Here is a 25498-nt window from a genome sequence, read left to right on the forward strand (position 1 = left end):
ACGCAACTGCCGTGTTCTACTAATACCTGATACCCAATAAACAGTAAGGAAATTAGCTTAAGTCCCTGAATGAGGTAACTTTGTGTTATTATCTATTTCCTAAAAAGACGATATTTCAATATCTTGATGATTTACTTGTCATGCAACTGAATTCCATGTTATTCGTTGTATAAGTCTATGAATCCCATTGATGATGCCTGAAAGACATCTGCTGCATGTCGCTGCCAACGGCTGCTTCTTCCCACATCACACCATCCTGATTCTTATTCCAGTCAAGCCTTGCCTTGCCCCTCTAGACCTTGTACATTGAGCATTGGGTTATTAGTCACAGTTGTCACACATGCACCCACTGACCGGCGTGAATTTCGACGAAGAGGAGAGCTCTTGTCGGGAGAATATCACAAACGTACCAGAGTCGAGAAACGGGGTTTTGATCCCCTTTGGAGGAAACGTGGCTGTAGGAGAATGAGTGGGGAATAAGACAACAAGAATATGAGTGACAAACAGCTTGATGGAAAACGTTGCAATGGAGAAAGATTAGTGAATCTTGTGGTTGCGGAGTACAGAGATATAAGTAAATCATGGGAGCCGGATCGCTTCAGAACTGAACTAAGGAAGATACACCAGCAGATACTGCGGTCGTCAGGGAAGCAAACAGAAGCTGCATTAACCAGGCTCGTCATCGAGGTCCCCCACCCCGCCCACTTAGTGTCCTTGGCGGAAAAGTAGAGGAATGAATCAATATTGCAATACTTCAAGGAGATATTACATGGTGTTTCGCTGTACCATGAAACTTGGTATGAGAGAAGATGAGTAACGACACACTAATATCAAGAGCTATTCAGGCAAGTTTGTGACAAAAAATATTGATTGACACAGTAATATCGTGAGCTATTCAGTCAAGTTTGTGACAAAAAATATTGATTGAAACAAAACCTTGATAACCAAAGCGCACTATTCCTGGTCTAATTAGTGCGTGAGTCCGATATGTTGAGCCAGTCAGTCTGTTCTCAACATCTCTCTTCAACAAAGATATATGTACGCACAATCGAACGCTAAGGCTTTCATAATGACATGGAGAGTCGTGACGCCATGTGGAACAGTCGTCAATGAAGATCCTCTCAGAACCATAAGTCAGCCCATGTTCTTGAGAAAGAGAGAGAAAATTCTGGGTCAAATTATCAAGTTGGACGTAAGTATTTACTACGGCAACTGCTAATAGCAATAATGGCTACTACTACAACTGCTACTACTACTGCTATAACTACTACTACTATTACTGCTACTATTACCACTACTACTTATGCTGCTACTTTCACTACGACCATTACTACTACTATTACTAGCACACTAACACTATTAATATTGCTGCAGTCAAATCTGTATGGCTGCCTAAACCTCTACTAATTACATAGTTACTGAATGGATCACTTCACTGTTCATAAAGCCGTAGTATTAATCTTGTATATCTAAACCTATATAACTACATAACTCAAGAATCCCTTATTACAAGCCTTCTGAAGCTTTAAGGCTACGCTACAATCAGTAGTAGGGAAACAATGGTCAACCTTGTCGAAAAAGACTTTTCACTCATTTCGTAACTTTATGCAGGCGGAGTCCGGTAACAGTAAACCATAATATGCGTGAAAGACACAGCTTCTGCTGTGGTCTGTGGTGAACAAATGGAAAAGGGTTGGCAGTCAGGGAGTGTAATACAATCGCTACGGGTAGTGATGGACGTAAACAGTTATCAAACTAATTACAGTGTCTACTGGAATATCTACTGAACTACTATTACAGTACATGACGTCAAATATCATTGTATCTTATGGAAAAGGTTCATCATTAACTTGACGATGAACATCCTTCATTTAGGGATTCTAAGTTTACTCATTTTTCAATTGTAGCTACCGATGTTATGTATTTTCTTTCTATATACTTGAAGGGACAAAGTCACATTGAACAATGAAAATAACATTTCTGTGAAAATCCATACAACTAAGAAGACACACCTACACATTTCGCGTCATCTGCCATAATAAGCAAGTAAACATTTACCCAAGATTCTCTTTATATCGCTTCGTATCCATCCAGTAAAACCTTTTACGACAGTCAAATGACCACTCCTCCCCCACCGAGGCCACTTTGCATCGACACAACGTGTGCATCGCTTACCTCCCCCATCACAAATACTAAGCAGAGATGGATTTGCATATCATTCACTAAGGAAGATGTGAAGGATAAATACACATTCATCTTATATTGTGTGTGCACCTGTGGTCATAGGCTTGATGATAAGGAGAGAGGATTAGAATTAAAAGGGGAATTCCAATGGGGGAATGTACAATGTTCCACGAGAAACAAATATATCATATGAATCATTTTTGTGAAACTCGTGAAATCATATGAGAACATCAGTCGATAAACAGACATTAGATTTACGGAAAAAAATATCGGAAGTGCAAGAAGAATTAAAGTTACAACCATGGCACAATGTAAGAGACTTGCTAGAATTCAGACAGATCATTCTCAGATCAAGTATGTAGTTGGAGGTACATTATAAACTCATATGTGACGATTAATGTTACTACTACACATGCACACCCTCATACGCTTATTGGGTTAACAGTTCAAAGGTTCAGCTTGTAATCACATGTCAACTTGATAAAAGAGATGGGCTTGAAAACTCACCTGGATTTTAAAGTGTTGGAGTTCGACTCATGGACCTTATACTCATCGATCTCCACCTCAGCGGCGACCTTAGGGGCGTTGTCGACCGTCATGATGGTGTGAGGCGGCCTCCTCTTCTCACTAGGCTAACTCCTCACACTTGGATTACGTTCATACGTCAGTGTCTCATAATACCACGCCACTCTCACTTAGCTCACTCGTTTCAGACAGTTCATCAACATGTCATCTTATCACACTCCGCATACGGTAATATTTCAACTCTTCACTCTTTGAATATATCATCATATCAACTCGTGTTATGTCATTAGGCTAACTTTTGTTACATTAAGTTATGTAAGCTCTTCACACTTGGATTCCAAAGTAAATTCACTCTTCTCAGTTTGGCTATGTCGACGAGATGTCACATTTTGATTCAGTCAGGATATCGATTCGTCACTGTTTGATTACCCTGGTAAGATAACTTATCTTTAGCGCTGTCAATAAGATAACCCATCACACTTTGGTTAATTTCATATACCAACTTATCTTAGTTGCACCCTTAAGTTTGACAAACAATACGATCACGTTATTTCAGTAACTTAAAAGTCATTGTTACGATAATTTTTGAATCACGTATTTCCTATATCATATTCTCCACATGGGTACTTGGTGGCAAGAGAGTTCATCACCAAACAAGGGTGTTACATTGAACGGAATGGGTTTCGCTTTTGGCGTTTGGACAACGTATTTCCGCTTATTATTAGTTGGAGCAAATTGAGCCTAATTAAAATTGTTAATGCTAATTATGTAGCTTTCACGTGTAAAGACCTGGTGAGAGGTTGGTTCAGCACCAGTGCCTCTGAGGAGCCATGCCCTCCACCTCACTGTGGGTCCATCAGCTTTAAGAGTTACGGTATATCCTTCCCCAACTTTCTCTAATCCATCTCCTTCCCTTTATCACATCTCGTCTGTCCAGGATTTTCCGATGACATGTTTTTCTATGCTCTCTCTCTCTCTCTCTCTCTCTCTCTCTCTCTCTCTCTCTCTCTCTCTCTCTCTCTCTCTCTCTCTAGCCAACAGTAGTACGTTAGAAACAGTACCTTTCGCATAATTAATGAAGTTAGGCAACTTTTGGTTTAGTTAATACTTATATGGATGACCATCTGAGAATACCTGATACTTTCTGGCATGTACAGTGAGCGCCCTACACTACCCTTACTTATTGGCATAATCTCATCGTAAGTAAGCATAAGTTCTCTCTGAATCATCCTACTTATTTACGTCATATTCAGTGTATTTATCCACAATGTATGCCTATATATCACTCTGCCTATCTATCTTAAAGAAGCTTACCATTTTTTCTTACCTTTCACCTTGCAATATGACATGTGGTTAACTGTCTACCTCCCGAGCACTCATGACCCTCACACCTGATGTGGCACGTCACCATATCAAGCCAACAACCAGTATACTGATGCTTTTGAACTTAATGATATATTTCATTATCATCATTATCTCTTCATTTTACTTCCATTCGCTACATCTACCTTACTGTTTCCTAACGCTTTTTTTTAGCTTCGTCTTGTCTTGTGCGGTGTTTTTGCGAGGTATATCTAACAGCCATTCTACCGTGAAGTATCGCCATCTGCCGTCGAGGGCTCCAAGTTGGCTCAGCGCAACAGTGCGGGTTACATACAATGATCTCTGGGCCGTGTGGTCATCGCTCACGCTTCAGTATCAGGATTCGGCCTTGTATTACGCGAAATCATACGGATTCCAATTCTGATCATGCATTGAATCCAAGGATGTGATGATTTTCTCCTCATTCATATTCTCCCCAAATGTTTCTCTCCTTGAAGTGAGAACTTGCAGCGACAAAATAGCACGAGTGAGAGTGAGGCAAGGTAAACAAGTCGCATGTCACGCGATACATCAAAGAATATCTTGCTACTGTATGACCAACATCTATGGCGGAATCTATGAATCAAAGAAAGTTATCAGACATAGAAATACATATAACCACATAGAAAAATTGACTGATAAACATGTCAGCAGCCGATGAAAGGTCTAAACCACTATAAGCAGATATATTTTGAGAAAAACAGAAAATTGGAGAGAAAAATAGTTACACAAAGACTTATATACACACACACACACACACATATATATATATATATATATATATATATATATATATATATATATATATATATATATATATATATATATATATATATAATATCTATTTATTTCTTTATCTTATTTAATTTGCTTTGTCGCTGTCTCCCGCATTAGCGAGGTAGCGCAAGGAAACAGACGAAAGAATGCCCCAACCCACCCACATACACATGTATATACATACACGCCCACACGCGCAAATATACATAACTATACATTTCAATGTATACATATATATACACACATAGACATATACATATATACACATGTACATAAATCATACTGTCTGCCCTTACTCATTCCCGTCGCCACCTCGCCACACATGAAATAACAACCCCCCCACCCGCAGGTGCGCGCGGTAGCGCTAGGAAAAGACAACAAAGGCCACATTCTTTCACACTCAGTCTCTAGCTGTCATGTAATAATGCACTGAAACCACAGCTCCCTTTCCACAACCAGGCCCCACAGAACTTTCCATGGTTTACCCCAGACGCTTCACATGCCCAGGTTCAATTCATTGACAGCACGTCAACCCCGGTATACCACATCGTTCCAATACACTTTATTCCTTGCACGCCTTTTACCCTCCTGCATGCTCAGGCCCCGATCACTCAAAATCTTTTTCACTCCATCTTTCCACCTCCAATTTGGTCTCCCACTTCTCGATCCCTCCACCTCTGACACATATATCCTCTTAATCAATCGTTCCTCACTCATTCTCTCCATGTGACCAAACCATTTCAAAACACCCTCTTCTGCTCTCTCAACCACACTCTTTTTAATACCACACATCTCTCTTACCTTATCATTACTTACTCGATCAAACCACCTCACACCACATATTGTCCTCAAACATCTCATCTCCATCACATCCACCCTCCTGCGCACAACTCTATCCATAGCCCACGCCTCGCAACCATATAACATTGTTGGAACCACTATTCCTTCAAACATACCCATTTTTCCTTTTCGAGATAATGTTCTTGACTTCCACACATTCTTCAACGCTCCCAGAACTTTCGCCCCCTCCCCCACCCTATGATTCACTTCCGCTTCCATGGTTCCATCCGCTGCCAAATCCACTCCCAGATATCTCAAACACGTCACTTCCTCTAGTTTTTCTCCATTCAAACTTACCTCCCAGTTGACTTGACCCTCAACCCTACTGTACCTAATAACCTTGCTCTTATTCACATTTACTCTCAGCTTTCTTCTTTCACACACCTTACCAAACTCAGTCACCAGTTTCTGCAGTTTCTCACACGAATTAGCCACAAGCGCTGTATCACCAGCGAACAACAACCAACTCGCTTCCCAAGCTCTTTCATCCAAACAGACTGCATACTTACCCCTCTTTCCAAAACTCTTGCATTCACCTCCCTAACAACCCCATCCATAAACAAATTAAACAACCATGGAGACATCACACACCCCTGCCGCAAACCTACATTCACTGAGAACCAATCACTTTTCTACGTACACATGCCTTACATACTCGATAAACACTTTTCACTGCTTCTAACAACTTGCCTCCCACACAGTATATTCTTAATACCTTTCACAGAGCATCTCTATCAACCCTATCATATGACTTCTCCAGATCTATAATGGCTACATACAAATCCATTTGCTTTTCTAAGTACCTCTCACATACATTCTTCAAAGCAAACACCTGATCCACACATCCTCTACCACTTCTGAAACCACACTGTTCTTCCCCAATCTGATGCTTTGTACATGCCTTCACCCTCTCAATCAATACCCTCCCATATAATTTACCAGGAATACTCAACAAACTTATACCTCTGTAATTTGAGCACTCACATTTATCCCCTTTGCCTTTGTACAATGGCACTATGCAAGCATTCCGCCAATCCTCAGGCACCTCACCATGAGTCATACATACATTAGATATCCTCACCAACCAGTCAACAATACAGTCACCCCCTTTTTTAATAAATTCCACTGCAATACCATCCAAGCCCGCTGCATTGCCGGCTTTCATCTTCCGCAAAGCTTTTACTACCTCTTCTCTGTTTACCAAATCATTCTCCCTTACCCTCTCACTTTGCACACCACCTCGACCAAAACACCCTATATCTGCCACTCTATCATCAAACACATTTAACAAACTTTCGAAATACTCACTCCATCTCCTCAAATCACCACTACTTGTTATCACCTCCCCATTAGCCCCCTTCACTGAAGTTCCCATTTGTTCCCTAGTCTTACGCACTTTATTTACCTCCTTCCAAAACATCTTTTTATGCACCTGGGCATGAGAAGAAAGATCATGAGAGGCAAGTGTTCTGGGAGAACCTGAGTGAGTGTGTCAGTAGTTTTGATGCACGAGACCAGGTTATAGTGATGGGTGATTTGAATGCAAAGGTGAGTAATGTGGCAGTTGAGGGAATAATTGGTGTTCATTGGGTGTTCAGTGTTGTAAATGGAATTGGTGAAGAGCTTTTAGATTTATGTGCAGAAAAAGGACTGGTGATTAGGAATACCTGGTTTAAAAAGAAAGATAAACATAAGTATACGTATGTAAGTTGGAGAGATGGCCAGAGAGCGTTATTGGATTACGTGTTAATTGACAGGCGCGCGAAATAGAGACTTTTGGTTGTTAATGTGCAGAGAGGTGCAACTGGAGGGATGTCTGATAATTATCTTGTGGAGGCGAAGGTGAAGATTTGTAGAGGTTTTCAGAAAAGAAGAGAGAATGTTGGAGTGAAAAGAGTGGTGAGAGTAAGTGAGCTTGGGAAGGAGACTTGTGTGAGGAAGTACCAGGAGAGACTGAGTACAGAATGGAAAAAGGTGAGAACAAAGGACTTAAAGAGAGTGGGGGAGGAATGGGACGTATTTAGGGAAGCAGTGATGGCTTGCGCAAAAGATGCTTGTGGCATGAGAAAGGTGGGAGGTGGGCAGATTAGAAAGGGTAGTGAGTGATGTAATGAAGAAGTAAGAGCATTAGTGAAAGAGAAGAGAGAGTCATTTGGACGATTATTGCAGGGAAATAATGCAAAGGAGTGGGAGATGTATAAAAGAAAGAGGCAGGGGGTCAAAAGAAAGGTGCAAGAGGTAAAAAAGAGGGCAAATGAGAGTTGGGGTGAGAGAGTATCGTTAAATTTTAGGGAGAATAAAAAGATGTTTTGGAAGGAATTAAAATGCTGCAAGGAACCTCATCTCGACGTAGGTCTTACAAAGAACATGCATTCCACTGTGTCCTCAAACACGGTTGAACACCTTCTTTCCCTCACATGTGGGCACAACTAGGAAACAAACATTCTATGAGTCAAGGTGACATGAAATCCAGGTAGGCAGGCGGCGGGACCCATTCTACACAGTTTTCCTAGATTCTATTTTGTTAAAACAGTTTACCTGTTGCAAGGTAGAATGAAGGGGAGCAAGAGGATAGACTAGATAATATGAGAGAGAAAAAGAATGAGACGAAACGTAAGGAGGGAAAACAGTTTTTCTAACAAAGTTCCCAGCCAGTTGCATGAACCTCGAATTTTCGAACGAAGATAATGTCCGGAGAGATAGAGAGAGAGGTCATACTCATGGTGCAGTGCAGTCGAAGTCAGAAGATAGAGCAGCTGGAATCAGCAAATTAAAAGATTTAAGTTTTGGGGAAGGTGAAGCTCTGGTGCAAGGATGGGAAGTCATCAAGTGACTTAAGTTTTTTCCAGACTTAATGAGTATTTCAGAACTGCTCGGCAGCTCCTAAACTATTAGGAAAACACATTGTCTCTGGGGAGGAAGAGAAGGAACCCAAGAGGGCGAAGGAGGACGGACATGAAAAAGATAATGAAGGTTTGGATTAGTGTTTAGAAGTCTATGCTAAATAAGTGGCGTGGACTGAGTGTTAGGTCACAGAGAGGGTCGAGTCAGGCAAAGTTCTCAAACAGCATCAGTTAGAAGAATCCGGCTGGGGATAAGAAGATGCAGCCTGTTTCATGAGATTAATGGCAGAAAACGACGAACCAGAAGAAACAAAGAAAGAAGACAGATGAAGTGGTGCAAGATGATCATGGAGAAGAAAACAGTGGATAGAAGGAAATGTGAGAAAAGGAGAAAAGATGACTGAATGTTGTGGAAGCGATGTAGAACACATCCAGCGGAGGTAACTCAGAACCATACCGCTTGCATATATGCCAACCCATATGGTACTACTCTCCTAGAAGCAGTGTCTCCCATAGACATTCTCCATCTGTATGTGCTGCCCACCTATATGTATTGCCACTTGTATGCACTACCTCCTATATGTTGTACTGCCACTTTTATGTACTGTCATTTCTATGTACTACCACCTTTATGTACTGCCACCTCTATATACTACCACATATATGCACTGCCACTTATTTCTACTGTCACTTTTCTGTACTGCCATATGTACTACCACTTTTATGTAACCTATATGCACTATCACCTATATCTACTGCCATTTCTATGTAGTACCACCTATATATACTGCCGCCTATATGTACTATCACTTATCTGTACTACAGCCCATTTGTACTACCACTCACAAGTCTTATCATTAGATGCTAATGAGCAAAGCTCACTAAGACGCTCATTGTATACATTTGAATGACCAAATTTTCTCTCTCTCACGGTACACTGGTGAAATACAACCCCAACTTCAGAGCAGAGAGATTTCAGTATTGCCTTCTAGTTGACGGATAGTTAATATTTCAACCACGTACTGCCATTAATAACAGCACATGACCTTCAGTGAAACACAGTGTTTGCTACCAAGTTTATGGCAATATTTTCTAAGTAACTTTCATCACTGACAGCACAGATGTTCAGTGCAGTAGTATTGTGCACACTGCTGCATTCACCTCCATTAGTCTAACTGGGAACTTTCATAAAATTTCTTCAAAACAAGAAGCACCTATTTCGTTTTCCCTTGACGCCTGTATCGTCCACCACGACTTGACATATAATCACAGATAAGCTCCAGAAATTTCGTACTGTTTCACTTCTCAGTTTCTGGTTTGTTTACGTGTTTATAGACATCGCGGCCAAGCAAGATCACACTACCACACGAGATACAGGAACTTCACGATACTTGGCCTCTCTCCACATGCCCGAGGATCACTGCCTACCGCCACCGCTCGCGTGTTGAACTCACTGCTCGACTGGCTTCTCGCTGCCGGCCGCTGAGCCATGAAGGGATCCACACTCAGCACTCGTGTGTCTGGCAGCGCAGTCTCGAATGTGACCTCACATTGATTGATATTTTGTCTTTAACACTTACATTCATGGCAGATAATTTCTTTGTTAGAAAGCTGGATTATTTCGTGTGTATATCATTTGTAGTCTCGTAATCAAGGAACATATTATAGTCAGAACTGAGGAAACAAATTTGCATGCAAAAAGATCCGAAAAAATTTCACCAAACTGGATTTAAAGGACAGTTAACTCGCCCAGTAGTTAGAGTAGATTAGCGGGAAAGTTATGAAATAAAGATTCAATAAAGATATTCATACTAACATAATTGGGACGATCTGGCCTGCATCTTTACTTGTTAGTAAGACAAGAGATCATTCCTTCAGGTGTTTAGGATGCCATGATATCGACACAAGACAGGCAGCTTTGGGAAACACCAATCCTCAACAAGCGTATACACGTCATCCGCCCACTGATAAACAAAGCTGAAGATTTTTTACAAGATTACAGGGCAAGAGGGTGAGAAAGAAGTAATGAGTCATGTTTACAGCAACCAGTGAGGGCCCGCGTGCGCACCATCGCTCATTATTCAAAGCACTATTAGAAAGTTTTCTGGAAAATTAGTTTACGAGGCGTGAAACTCGTGATGTATGCACATCTTGTTACTTTTACCAGCGTATTCATTTATCAGATGGGGAGCTCACGATGAAAAGCCTCACAATATAGTGGAAGCGCATTCCCCTGAGTTAGAAAGTTAGGTCGTTACTGTACAACATATGAGGTAGCAGCAACCATCCTGCTTCCCCATCTTCCGCTTGTATCAGCCCTGTTCTGGGTGAAGCAAGACGCAGCTGGCGACACCAGTAACCGCCCTACAATAGGGTGCCTCATATATTGTGCTCTCGCTGATGACCTTACCTCATTAATGGTCAGCAGTGTTACTCTAATCCCAGCCTAACTGTATTACTACACACACACACACACAATAATGTTTATGCGTTCGTCGAACTTTTAGGACCATCCTGTGTTCCAGTCAATTAGCTCGCTGATCTGTGACTAATATTGTGTGCTTTAGATCTGCCTCTGTGATTAATATTGTTATTAAGATTACTCTGTGATTGATATTCTGTTCTTTGAATTACTACCTATAATTGATATTCCGTGCTTTAGATCAATCACAATGATTATTATTCTGCGCTCTAGATTAATCTCTGAGAATAATATCCTGTTGTTTAGATAACTCTCGGTGATTGATAATCTGTGCATTAGATCACTTCTTGCTATTAAGATATGATTGATATTTTGGGCTTTAGATCATTCTCTGTGATCAGTACGCTGTGCTTTAATTCATTCAACGTCATTTAATATTCGCTGTTTAAGATTGCTCTCTTTACTATTCTGAGCATCAGATTACTCTCTTTTATTGGTATTCTGGGCTTTAGATCAATCTCTGCGATTAATATACTGTACATTTAGATCAATCTCTGTGATTAATATTCTGTGATCTAGATCACTGTGCTTTAGATAACTTTATTCCATTAATATTCTGAGCTTTAGATTACTCTCCGTGATTCACATCTCGTGCTTTAGATCGCTCTCAGTATGAAAGTACCCACCATTTAATGAATTCAAAATGGGAGATTATTTTTCCCTTGTTTGTGGCTGGTATTCATCTTGACATATATGTCCATTCAGCCCCAAAAACTTCCGTAGCAATTAAAACTTTGAGAAACAAGTCCAAATATACAGCACCTCTAAAGTTTTCAAGTAGAGTTTCATCCACACAACTTTTTGCTCTTCTTTAAGCACACACACGCACACACACACACACACACATACACACACACACACACACACACACACACACACACACACACACACACACACAGACACACCCTCATCCACGCAAATTTAGATAGATATATAGACACAAGAGGCCCGGAATGTTAGGTGATGAACATGGCAGACTGAAAGTCATCAACATATCTGTTGAGAAGTACATTGCAAAGAGCTAGAATTTGAGAATCTAATTCGGGGAATCGCAGCTGATACTGCTGGAGATGTGGAAAGTTTACACAAACTGGCATATGGGAGCAAGAACGGAAAGGGAAGACGAACGAGGAACATTGGCTAACCTGGTTAAAGGAGATGGAGGATGACCCATTTGAAGGTATAAAGTGGATGAGCAACTCTAATGAAAAAGAGCAGAGTGGTACTGACTCTGTGTCATGCTGAATAGACTTTGAAGGATCTATAACATATAAGCAGTAACAACAATGAGGAAACAAAGAGGATGGTACATGAGGAAGTAAATCATGCACTTTTGAAAGATCCTAAAGTGCTAGTATTTGGGAATTTCAATCATAAAAAGACATTCTCCAGGAATTTGGTATCTCATGAGAACAGAAAGTAATGAAGACAAGATTTATGACTGCATACTGGAAAATTTCCTGTGCCAGCATACCAATGAACACATTAAGATCAGAGGAACAGATACACCATACTATTAGATACTATGTTCACATATAGGAACATAGATATTGAGAAAATCATGAGATATACCAACTGGAAAATGTGATCATGGAAAAGTAACTTTAATATTCTGGTAAACAAGATTTTAAAAAAAGCAGAGACGAGAAAAGATGTGACAAGATTTAAAGAGGAGATATAATCATGGAAACTATACAGGGCTTCATCGTTTCTATGGTAAAATACATTTGGAAATGGAGTTTACTATCCAAGATTAAGGATATTAAAGTGAAGGTTCTGCGAAATATACAGCGAGGAAGTCGGATGAAATACAGAGGGAAGCTTGAAACAGAAGAAGGAATGGTTCAGTAAAACCTGTCAAACAACAAATGAGCTTCGAGATGTGTTGTGACCAAAGTATAGAAGGAACTCCAGACAGCCAGCATTTGCAAGGTATAAGAGAGCAGTGAATGACTATAGCAGGAGAGGAAAAGAGGAACAAAGAAGCTTTCAAAAGAACGTTATAGTTTTGGCAAGAGAAGAGCCAAAACTTTTCCATAAAATCATCAAGAGTAACTTAGCTGTTAGAGCAAGAAATCAGACTAAAGGATTTATAGGAAAGAGTTGTACAGGATGATGTAAGGATATGTGAGGAAGTGAATGACAAGTTCAAAAAAATATTTTCATAGTGGTCAACACTAAAACTATTAGGACAACTTTTGATACGTCGCTGGAAAAAGAGAAAGTTACAATTCGTCGCTGGAGAAAGAGAAAGTTACAAGGTAAAGAAAAAGAACAAACGCCATACTTTTCTATAGGAGAGAAAAACGGGAAATGGCGCTTAACTACGGGCTAGTTTTTCTGATAAGTACTGGTAAAAGGAATTGGAAAAGACAGTCAGAAGGCAAATAGGTTACTTACTACAGAAGAGATATTACTTAGGTGAGGGACAACGCAGCTTTAGAGAAAGAGGTCATGTGTAATGAACAGCTTACCCTTCAAAGAGAGAGTGAGCTTCGCTGTAGACAAAAGGGAAGATTGGATGGATTGTTTGTATCTAGACCGCCAGAAAGCATTTCCCACCATACAACTTGGGAGGATGACTTAAAAACTTGATTACCAGGTAGAATTAAAGGGAAGACCCCATTGATGATTATACTACATTAGTGGAAAACACAAGCTATGCATATCAGAGGAGCCCTCCCGATATGGTTTGAGGTGAGGAGTGATGTGCCACAGGGTTCTGTTCTTAATCTTTGTGAATGACCTGCTAGAATGTATGGTCTCCTACTTGAATATGTTTGCAGATGTTGCAAATATCATGAAGGGAGCGCGAAGGATTACATCAACTTATAAGGGAAGCTAGACAGATTTTGAAGTTGATCTGATGCATAATTTATGAAATTCAACCGAGTAAATGTAAAGACCGAGAATGGGACATAGCGAAAGAAGGTCGGAATATGAATATAATCCAGAAAGAAATAAACTGCATTACTCTGTACATCAGAGAATATTGCATGTTGATATCGTTGCCAACCTATCATTAGAGTACCAAATCAGGAGATTAGTACAGGGATATGGATAAGGAAATATTTAGAAATGCTGTTAACACCCTAAAATCAAGCCAAAACTAGAATGCACTTCTCAGGTTTGGTCACCGCACTTGAAAAAGGACAAAGAACAAATGGAGATGGTCCAGAAGAGGAAAACAAAGTTGGTACTGGAATCAAGAGAGGTGAGTTACAGGGAAAAGCAACAGTTCTTAAATTTGCTCCCCACTAAGATAGAAGAGTGAGGGTTGACCTGATTATAGCTTTGTCTTTAAATCAGCTTCTGTAGATAGTGAACAGTTCTTTGGAAGATGTTGGAATGAAAAAACCAAACGCAATAACGTGAAACTTCAGAAGAAACTTGTTCAACATACAGATAAAGAAAAAATATGTCTGAAGTACAGAAGTAGTAGATAATGTCATAAACTGCATGAGTAGATGCAGACAACATTAAGAAGTAGTAGATAATGTCATGATAGATGCAGACAACATTAAGAAGATGAACAGCACTGTATGGCAGTAGAGATTGTTCAAGAGATGGAGCCCCACCAGTGTAAAAGTCCGTTGCCGTACAGTTCGAACAGGTAATCACATACAGACACAGTCACCTACTTACTTATAAGTCAACAGAGTTGAATAGATATATGATATGCAATATACGTAGTCGATTTCTGCCTTCTAGCGTTTCAGATACTTAAAGCACTGGCAATTTAATTCCTTTCCTTGCACCACTCTATAAACTTTTTAGAAGAGCAATACATGGTAATAATAGCAACACGGTGTAATTGATGCAATGCTAAAAATGAGGGATTTGTGAGGGAAGAATGACTTCCACATCCAGTGAGTGCACTACTCCGCCTATCTTGTGGTGTCCTGTGAAACCCACAAAATAAGACGAGTTTTGAATATCTGGAGAAATATGCGGTTATGTTAAGCTCCGTGAAAACTTGACAATCCAGTCAAACTAAAACTAACTTAACGAGACCTTAGCTAACCTAGTCCAGCCTTATCTAAGACAGACCAGCATAAGAAATAGTAGGTCATGTATGGTCAGGTTTAGCTAAAGTGACCGAACGTTTTTTAGGTGGACATAGGGTAGCTTACAATAGCAGGCGAGAACTAATAAATCGTTATACAGGGTGACCGAAACTTAAAAAGGTGACCCTCGGAAACTTCTGTTTGCAGATTTTGAACTAAAGCAACAACAAAAACATGGCACACTGTGGTCCACAGTTACCCACGTTAATAACAAAGAAAGCATGCTATTTTATGATAGTCTTACCTGTCATGGAGGACATTATTTTTCAGCTGTATAGGTACCCAGAAGCAATCCAGTGGGTTGATGACGAGTGTTCACTCGAAATAATCGAGGAACAACAGACAAGAAAACAGTGGAAGTAAAGGCTATCATATTGGCATGTGATATAAGCCTTAGTTTACGTTTAATGTTTGAATGAATGCCAAAAAAAATAGATTGAATACTTACCAATTCATCAAACACAAAATATAAAAAAAACATTAAATAAATCCTTCAACATCAGTAGAAGACGGCTACTACTTGATAAAGATTTACCCCCAAGAAACATTAATGGAACACGACATTAACGTGACCGCCATCGTCCGCTGGAGCTGGTCTATCGTTAAGTCAATATTCAGAAACTTCACTTTGTTTGTTAATTCAAGATATGTCCAATTTTCTATGAATGAAAGAACTTTATTTCTATAGGAATAATCGATAACTTCAATATAAAATTGGATCTAGGAAAGTAAATAATGACCAGAGTATTCATGGTATGTTTGGTAGATGTGTCTAGAAGGTGTTGCTCTAAACTGTTGACGTCTGACCTTGACTGTATTAGTGATGATGATGATGATGATGATGATGGCCTATGTCTGACACGTGAGTTTAGTGACTGAGGTCATGATGGTTACTCCTGAGTATATAAGTGTTATCTACGTCTGAATATGAGTTTGTTTACTCACCTGAACTTGTGACTACTGTTCCTACCTGAATGTGCAAGTTTCGTTACATGTGGATATAGCAGTGTTGACCACACCTAAACATACCAAAGAGGCCACGTATGACTGTATGGTTGAAATAAGACTTGAATCTTGAGGTTTTGGTCATACCCACATATGTCTTGACCACACATGAGCGTTAGGATATTGCTCACACCCGCTTGTAGAACTGTCGTCACACCCAACAGTAGCAGTTTGAATCATAGTTAATCAGAGAAATGTTGTTCAAACCAAGTTGTAGGATTTTGCTTGCAACAGTGTAGGTCACATCTATTTACTGGACTGTGGTCACGTTTGAGTGTGCGAGTACTGGACACACCTGAATACTTGGCCACACTTGAGTGTAGAGATGTTGGTCACAGCCAAATATACGGAAGGCTGTGGTTACATCCGAGCGTAGAATTATGGCCATCCTTGAGTATAGGATTGTTAGTGATCCCTGATTATAAGAATGTTGGTAGCATCAGCCTGTTGGTGTGTTGGTCACACATGACTCTCTGAGAGTTAGCCATACCCGAGTATAAGACTGAAGGCTATCACGCCCGAGTGTGTTACACAAACTTAATTTTGGAAAGCTGGTCACAGCTACGTGGATAGAAGTGAAGGAGTGACAATAGCATCAATGTGTAGAATTTTCAGCAGCAGATTACATGAACATTACTCTTTCCTTAACTCTGTCCGCAGTTGTTTGCCAACACCGGACACATCGGTCGAAGACTGTTGGTAGTTTTAGGGTGAAGAAATTTTATTCCTACTTTATTGTGCGAATGTTAGTTACATCATCAGACTGTAGGACTATAAGTCACTCCTGGGTACGTGAATTTTTGTGACACAGAAATGTAGAAAAGTTAGTCACGCTGAAATCGAAGAATGTTGGTCAAATAACGTTCAGTAATGGTAGTCACACCTGACGGTAGTGGTACTGTTAAAGCTGCAAATTAGATGCGTGAACTCACATAAGAATATGAGAATCCTGGTTAACATAAGAAAAGCAGTCATTCCACAGTGTAGGACAGGTCGTGCACCGGCTCGGGCAGGTTACAGAACTGGAGAAAAAAAAGTATATTATGCTTGATTGTTTCCAAAGTTAGAGTATTGATAATACCATAACATATGCCTCGAGTGTTCTTGTTTTGCGACATAAAGCTTTCATGATCAAATGAGATATAACAGACAATCATTTTGTCTTACATTGCCAAGGGGTGTTCTTGATAGCGAGTACTGTGCTTGGATACAGTCTACTCATTTGTCCGGGAAGATGTTGACACCACCAGAACGCTTCACCAAAGATTAATATTTTCTTTTTCCTGAGAACACATGAATTATGCGAACATTTCTCTCTCCCCTCTGTCAAAAATTCTGAGGGAGGTCAGACGAAAATTGATACCTCCCATGATTAGAATATCTAGCAAATCACTAAAGAAATGTAAGGTATCTAAAATCAGGAAACTAGCCAATGGTACCGTTCTGAAATATAAGAAATTTGCATTGAGTCAACGCCTAATTAGCCTCACATCAACTCTATGTAAAGAGATGAAAAAAGAAAAGATGAGACAAAACTGAGACATTTCTAAGATATCACGAAATGATAGACATCCAGTATAGCGTCCACAATCATGATGTACGATAAATGTGTTGTAACTTTTCAGCGTTGTATAAGGCAACTTGGACTCAGACATATCTCTGATGCGATATTCCTTTATTTCAAAAACCACGAAAGCGATTGCTAAGTAGATTGAAATCACAAGGAATAAAGGAAAAAAATGGGCCTAGATTAGTGAGTGGCTGACACACAGATAGCAAGGTGTATGTAGTTTTAAGTGGCGAAGACTCTGACTGACTGTATGTGACGAGTGGCTTACTATAGGAGTCAATCTTTAGCTACAATCTGTTCATGATATACCTATGTACGTTAATGACCAAGAACTCTCTCTCTCTCTCTCTCTCTCTCTCTCTCTCTCTCTCTCTCTCTCTCTCTCTCTCTCTCTCTCTCTCTCTCTCTCTCTCTCTCTCTCTATCTCTCTCTCTCTCTCTCTCTCTCTCTCTCTCTCTCTCTCTCTCTCTCTCTCTCTCTCTCTCTCTAACACAAAGCTTAGCCTACAAAACTTTTGTCTTTTGTTTCTCATTCATAAGCATCTCGTGATTACTTCGCACTCTTTAAAAAAGCTAAAAGAAATATTTCCTACTTTTTTGTATCTCATTACATTAGATTTGATCGTGTTTCATGCAAGAACTCTGCTGGTGTAGATCTCCAAACTTAGGAATGAAGATATAGTTTACTCCTGGACAAAAGCTCATGTTGAACAGTTGCTTGAAAATATAAAGATGTGATAGAGAAAATATAATGATAATCCATTCCACGTCAAAAGTTTGTCTCATTAGATTGGCGAAGGTACAACTGTCCCTCTTCGAGACAGTTACCCTGGATATGCCTCCGTTTGTATAAGCAATGTAATCTTGGTCACACGTATGGAGAATATGCCGACTCATTTCTACAAAAATAAATCTTGAAAAATTTTCTGTTCCACTGGATGTCAGTGAACCTACTCGGAAAGCTGTTGCGTCACACGATTATTGTGTGGCCATCAGCAACTTAAGGATGGGCCGTTTTGATACCTGCTTCTTTCCCTATACATCGAAGCTCTGGAACTCTACCCCTTCATGTCTTTCCCAGTAACTTTGACTTGGCACATTTCAAAAGACAGTTTTTTTCACTTTTTCAAAGAATCGTAAACATTTTCCCTTGTCTTTTCTTTTACTGTTTCAAAATTCTCTCTATATGTTAATATGGCCTTGATGTGGTTTTGTCGTGACTGGAGCCTTCAACTTAAAAAAACAAGAAAAGAAAATGCTATTGATCTTATCAGCTCGATCTTACGTTATTCAGTTGTTCCAATGTAAATGAAAGTATCTTTACCAAGTTATGAATGGACGCATGTGTTAAATCTCAAGAAATTACTAAGTACTTCTTGGTAAGTTTGAAGTTTGCGTGGAGGATGAGACAGAGGAAACTTTTCAAGCTTTAGTCTGTAGATTCTCTTGTAGTTACTTAAGAGACTTTCCTTCAGATGAGTAAAAGTTTCATGTATAATGCAGTGTGACGACAACTACCGAATTTATTTATCATTAAAAGTATAATAAATCCAATTTACAAAGACTCGCTTCTAGACGTAACCAGTATAATTATTTGTACAAAATTCTCGAAGAACATTTCAAGAGTTTAAAAGATGTGGCATTAGAAACACAAAATCAGGAAAAGAACAATACGCAAATCTATTAACCCAGATACTGAATATTAGTTTTATATTACATGTAGGAGAAAGTAAATTGTGATTTATTATGTTGATAAAGAAAACACAACACGTTCATCCAATAAAATCATGGTCAAGTGCGACCCAAATTTTGGTTGGATGGAATGGCTCTTCCGTTTAGTAAGATGTATAAAGGCTTCGCTTGTAAGTTTTACCAAGAGGAGAATTTAGTAGATTTTCTCTCGGTGTATGATGTCAACTTGTTTGATAATAATATTGTTTTCATTATGTAAAAACGCGTATCACACTTCCGAGAAATCCCAGCCTAGAGAAAACTCTTTATCGTCTCAAAATATAATTATCTTCACCATAACGGTAATGACCAACGTCACCCAAGCTGATAAGACTTGCTATTGTCGGTGGGCCACTGGCGTGAGAGCCTTACCATGCACTCTGCTCCTCAGCGGCCTCTTGCTGTGTGGCCCACCTGCTGCGTTCCGCATTTCTCTCGCTCCAGTAATGCACCACAGCCAGTGGTGGCGACGGCTGGCCACAGGGTGGTGGCGCCAGACAACGGTAGCAGCGTGGGGTAAGTGTCCGGAATGCTGCCACCAGGAGTTCTGCGGTCACCACCGTTACCAGCCAACGTGGAGACTCACTGTCGGGATGAGCCTCTAACGGCAAATGTGGGAGACTCCCGGCATCTTGTAGCAAGGTTGAGAAAATACTGGTGTGAGGTTATCTTGCTCTGCATTTGCTTTGTCACACACACACACACACACACACACACATCAGGGTGACCTAACCACAACCTTTAAGTTTGATGCCAACTTGATGACGTAAACAGTGAACATTTCTTCGAACGATGCAGATACAGAAGAGCCAGAAAACAAAGCATGAATTCAAGCAAGAAAATTGTTAAGGAAATTACAAAGGAGTACTTTCATAGCACAAGGAATAGAATAATTCAAGTTATGAGATTGTGAATGTAGACGCCACACTGAAATTTAAAAGACTGCGACTTTAGACACAGTTCAAGAGATGCGATCCCAAGCATGTGGAACCCCTTCCCCGTACAGTAAAACGAGGTACATACACTTGGAGCAAACCATTGGCCATGGCATACGTGTCTCGGTTTCATGACCCTCCTAGAACGGTGAGCGATACAGCATTACGTTACTCTGAACAATGGATGGTTCAGTATCTTTAGACTTATGGGTTAAGCATGGATGACTTAGGTACTAACTGGGAGAATTATGTCAATACAGAAGTCATACATCCCCTCTCCCAAGATCTGTAAACTTCTACACGGCTGATGTGCCCTGTATCACATCTCGCATTGAGACATCAATGCAGCAGCGAGATCGGACCTTCTATTCCAATAACACTAACCTCCGCAACAAAGTAATTCGCGAAATGCATAAGCAAAGAAAGCTTTTGACCTCACCAAACCACAGCACCTGAAACAGTCTGACGTCAGCCAGTGGTGTGGGATACTCCAACAGTTGAGATATCTGAACAAGGAGACTCGATCGTGTCCCTGCGTCCGTCACCTTTCCATAGAATCAGCTTAACTTGACCCACGACTACTTTGCCACCATCCACACACGATTTGATGCTACCAGCCTCCCAGCCTACCTATCATCAGCATTGGGTCGGCACAAGAATATGAAGACGTCAGATACAGTAATGTTGCATGCTTAGCTACACTCTACTCCATAATCAGTGCCTCCTTTCACCATACAAAATGCTTCACTAACTGGATCACTTCATAAGTTTCCCCAATACTAAAGTCATGAGCTACAGCTTATCGCTATCACCACGATCCCCAGCCTATTCGGTAAAAGCTTTGTATTTGATTGGGTTTACAGAGAAATTACAAGTTCCATAGACTTTCAGTAGTGTGGTAATATGAAGACCTCCTCCATTGCTTACTGCCTTTTTACTTGGTCAACCGCAACACGATCATTACACAGCAGTTAACATTATAATGAGAAGGTTCAATCACTAGTTTGCAGACACTCTCTGTGAGCATTCCCAGGATGTTCATTTCCCAATGGGCCACGTTCACCTATGGGGTTCCAAAGATTAGAGGAAAGGATCTCATGTGCTACTTCACCCTCATACACAGAGCCCTATTGGATGCAGGCGCTCGATAGAAGTGCGTTCACGACTATGCCACTGGGTTTCAACATTGAGAACAGCTCTCCCGACTACACAACCTTGCAGAACACCCTTAGCAGCTAACAGAATTCGACCATCGTCTGCAAAGTCACGAACAACAAAGCAAGACTATAGCAATGCACATTAATCTCGTCTGCAGTCATGAACATATCCCTCACTGTCTCTTCAAACCACAGAACTTTCCCAGTTGTTCAGGTCAACAACTTATCGGTATCATTCTCGGCGATACACTAAGATAAAAGAAGCGTATCAGCACCACCTTCGATTCCTTCAGCCACCGTCTCTAAATTACTCGTACACTCAGGACACTTGCACTGCCTGTGCCAGAACACAATAACTTCTCACATATTCACCTATGACTCTTCCAAAATATCATCTTCCCAACCCACCACGCACATGGGCTAACTAACTAAAAGGGGTGAATACTAGAGCATGCAAGACCATCGTTAGTCTCTCTTCCACCACTTATCAAAACATGCCAGATAAAATGGTCCTCTTGCCACCTATTACCTGGATCTCTTCCAACAATTGGGAAGAAGCTGCTGTACTATTCCAGCCACCGACGCCTACTACCAAAAACCTCTAGTTCGCGAGCTATAGTTTAGCACTACAATAAGCATCGAGCCCATCTGAGCTCGTACAGATTGTTCTGAGAAATACCCTATCCCAACGATGTGAAGATCTCAAATAAGACGTCATGATTGTAGAGAAATTGTTTTACACAGTGTCCTCTTGCTATAGCCCACCAGTATTACTGTATGCATTTTCTCTGCATATTTTCAGCCTCTGGGCAACAAGGATTTATCAATAAACGGTTAATCATTATGGTTTCGATGCATTATACATAATAGCTAAAGTAATTGTGATTAAATGCTGGTCATCGTGAACTAGTATGAAAACATACCATATCTTTTTCCATGCCTGTTCGCCGTTTCCAGCGTTAGAATTTCTTTCAAGATAGACCGAATATATATGTAAAGAGTCAGACATGGAGCACAAAGTGCGACCGAATACTCTACTACTACCTGAGCATACATCACACCTAATCCTTCATCACCCCTCATCCATCACTTCCTCGCATAAAGGATCTCACCTTATTTCACCCTTCACAATACTTCATCCTTCACAACACTTCACCCTTCACAACACTTCATCCTTCACAACACTTCATCCTTCGCAACACTTCACCCTTCACAATACTTCATCCTTCACAACACTTCACCCTTCACAACACTTCATCCTTCAAAACACTTCATCCTTCACAACACTTCACCCTTCACAACACTTCATCCTTCACAACACTTCATCCTTCACAACACTTCATCCTTCACAACACTTCACCCTTCACAACACTTCATCCTTCACAACACTTCATCCTTCACAACACTTCAACCTTCACAACACTTCATCCTTCACAACACTTCAACCTTCACAACACTTCAACCTTCACAACACTTCATCCTTCACAACACTTCAACCTTCACAACACTTCCCCCTTCACAACACTTCATCCTTCACAACACTTCAACCTTCACAACACTTCATCCTTCACAACACTTCATCCTTCACAACACCCTTCACAACACTTCATCCTTCACAACACTTCATCCTTCACAACACCCCTCACAACACTTCATCCTTCACAACACTTCATCCTTCACAATACTTCATCCTTCACAGCACTTCATCCTTCACAGCACTTCGTTCTTCACTACCGGCAGTCCCCTCACCTCCACATTCCCACTTCTTATGTCTTACGGTGACATAATCCCTTACATGTCTTAAGTATTGCATCGGTGAAGCTCCAAAACCTCGCCACCTTTATTTATTACTATCACTAAGAAAAATAGTAACGTGTTCCTGAATGAGATCAACAGAGAATTTACCGTAACTGGAATGAGGAAGAAATGATGTCCATTCTAATGTCTAATGAAATAAAAATATTTTGAAATATTAACATATATAAGACGGAGGCAGTGATGGACAACACTAATGCCAGAAACCTAAGCAGAAGTATATGAGAATAGAGACTGGTTAAGGAGAAACAAGATTTGGAGACACGCACGCTAAAAGTTAGAGTGAATACTCCACGGGGTATTGTGGAAGATGAAAGAGCTGGGAAGTTTTAGTGCCATAAAGCTTTTAAGAAGGTGTTCTGAAAGTGTGATTTGCATTGCAGACACGTATGCTAGACTTCAGAAGAGAAATGTTTAATTTCAGCAGAGTGGAGGCAGCAAGAATAAGATGCTTTTAATCGACTAAGTAAAATTCGTATCGAAGGAAACAAGTTAGATGGTAATCTTACGATAACAAGTTTGTTTTATTCTGTGATTAAAACGTGAGAGAAGGCAGAAAATGAACGTTCACACACACACACACACACACACACACACACACACACACACACACACACACACACACACACACACACACACATACACACACATCCATATCATACACACACACCCGCATGATACACACAGGTGAATACACGCCAGATGTAAACAAGGTAAGAGACGGGGCAACACGAATGTAATATTCTATTCATGTAACGCTAAAGAGTAATCACAAATATAGCAATCACACACACAAGGCAGGACAAAATCTAAATCTTTTCCATAGATTTACAGGGAGCTACATATTAGTAAGATAAAGAGAAGCTGATCATCCCAAGGGATTCAAAAGGAACAGTTGTGAAGGATGACGTCAGGATATGTGAGGAATTGTATAACAAGTTCAAAAGTGTTTTCACAGTGGAAGACAAAATAGCCTCAACGCCAGTGTGAAGGAATGGGGAGGATATCTACAAAAGACAGCACCAGATATCGACACGTTCTTGGTCCATGCAAGGTTCATGGTTCTGATGACACTGCACCATGTGTGCTGAAAATGTGTGCAGATATACTACACAAACCTCAAGAGATGCTGTTCAAGACGTCGCTGCAGGAAGAGGGCGCCATGGCAGTGAAAAAAAACTCATATAGTAATACCTGGAGGAGCTGGAACGAGGCACCGAACTACAGACCAATCTCACTGTCGAGTGTGGTATGAAAGGTTCAGGAAAAGATAATTAGAAGGCAATTGGATGACTTTCTACAGAGGAGATATTATCTAAGCGAGAAAAAGCTAAATGTTAGGAAAAGCAGGTTATGTATAACGACCCTGTCATATTTCTACGAGAGATTGAGGTCTGTCTTACACAAACAGGAAGTCTTGGTAAATTGTCTGACCCGCCAGAGAGTATGTGAGATTGCACTGTATGGCAGACTAATTAAGAAGCTGAAGCACCAAGCAGGAATAAGGGGTAGATTTCTTCAATAGACTGAACAGTATCTTAGTGGAAGGGAAAAGGTGACGCATATCAGAGTAGACTTCTCAAAATCGGTTAAGTTTACCAGCGGAGTATCGCTGGGTTTTGTTCTGAGACCATTACTCTTCTTGATATATAAGGATAACTCACCAGAAGGTATGGACTCCTGCCTGAATATGTCTGCAGATAATGTAAAGGTCATAAGGGAACTGAAAAGCGTGGAGGTTTCCATCAATATACAAGGAGACCCTTCCAAGCTCCAAAGTTGGTCCGATACATGGTTCATAAAGCTCAACCTGAGTTAACGAGAGGAAACGTAAAGTAATGGGGATGGGTCACAGCGAGAGAAGGTCTCTATATGACGATAATCATCTAACAGGAAATACGCTTCGGGAATATGCATGTGAGTAAGACTTGGCAGTCGACATTATCTCCAACTCATCGCCAGAAGCGCAACTGCAAATGAAACTGCATTTAAGTTCACGGATGAGGAAATATTCAGCAAGCTGTTCACATCTCACATGAAACCTAAGCAAGAATATTCATCCAAAGTTTGATCACCCCATCTTATGAAGCAATAGGAGTTAACAGAGAAAGTCCAGATAGGAGCAACAAAGATGGAACCAAAAGTGAAAGAGCTGAATTACAGGGAAAGGCTACTACTGGCTTTGAATTTGAGCACCTTGAAAGTG

General features: G+C 40.4%; 1 protein-coding gene and 1 long non-coding RNA gene across 2 annotated transcripts in view; both read right to left on the reverse strand.

Annotated features, from left to right (window-relative positions):
- LOC139763651 (calpain-9-like) overlaps positions 1-25498 on the reverse strand; it is a 299394-nt gene that overhangs the window by 200390 nt on the left and 73506 nt on the right. The gene's annotated exons all lie outside the window — the stretch shown is intronic.
- On the reverse strand, positions 162-9978 carry LOC139748736 (uncharacterized). The gene is made up of 3 exons (XR_011712814.1): positions 9923-9978; positions 2692-3139; positions 162-1146 (listed from the first exon to the last, which is right to left on the reverse strand). It is a non-coding gene; the product is annotated as an uncharacterized lncRNA (long non-coding RNA).

Source organism: Panulirus ornatus, chromosome 1, assembly GCF_036320965.1.
Source record: "Panulirus ornatus isolate Po-2019 chromosome 1, ASM3632096v1, whole genome shotgun sequence".
In the NCBI taxonomy this organism is placed as follows: Eukaryota; Metazoa; Arthropoda; class Malacostraca; order Decapoda; family Palinuridae; genus Panulirus; species Panulirus ornatus.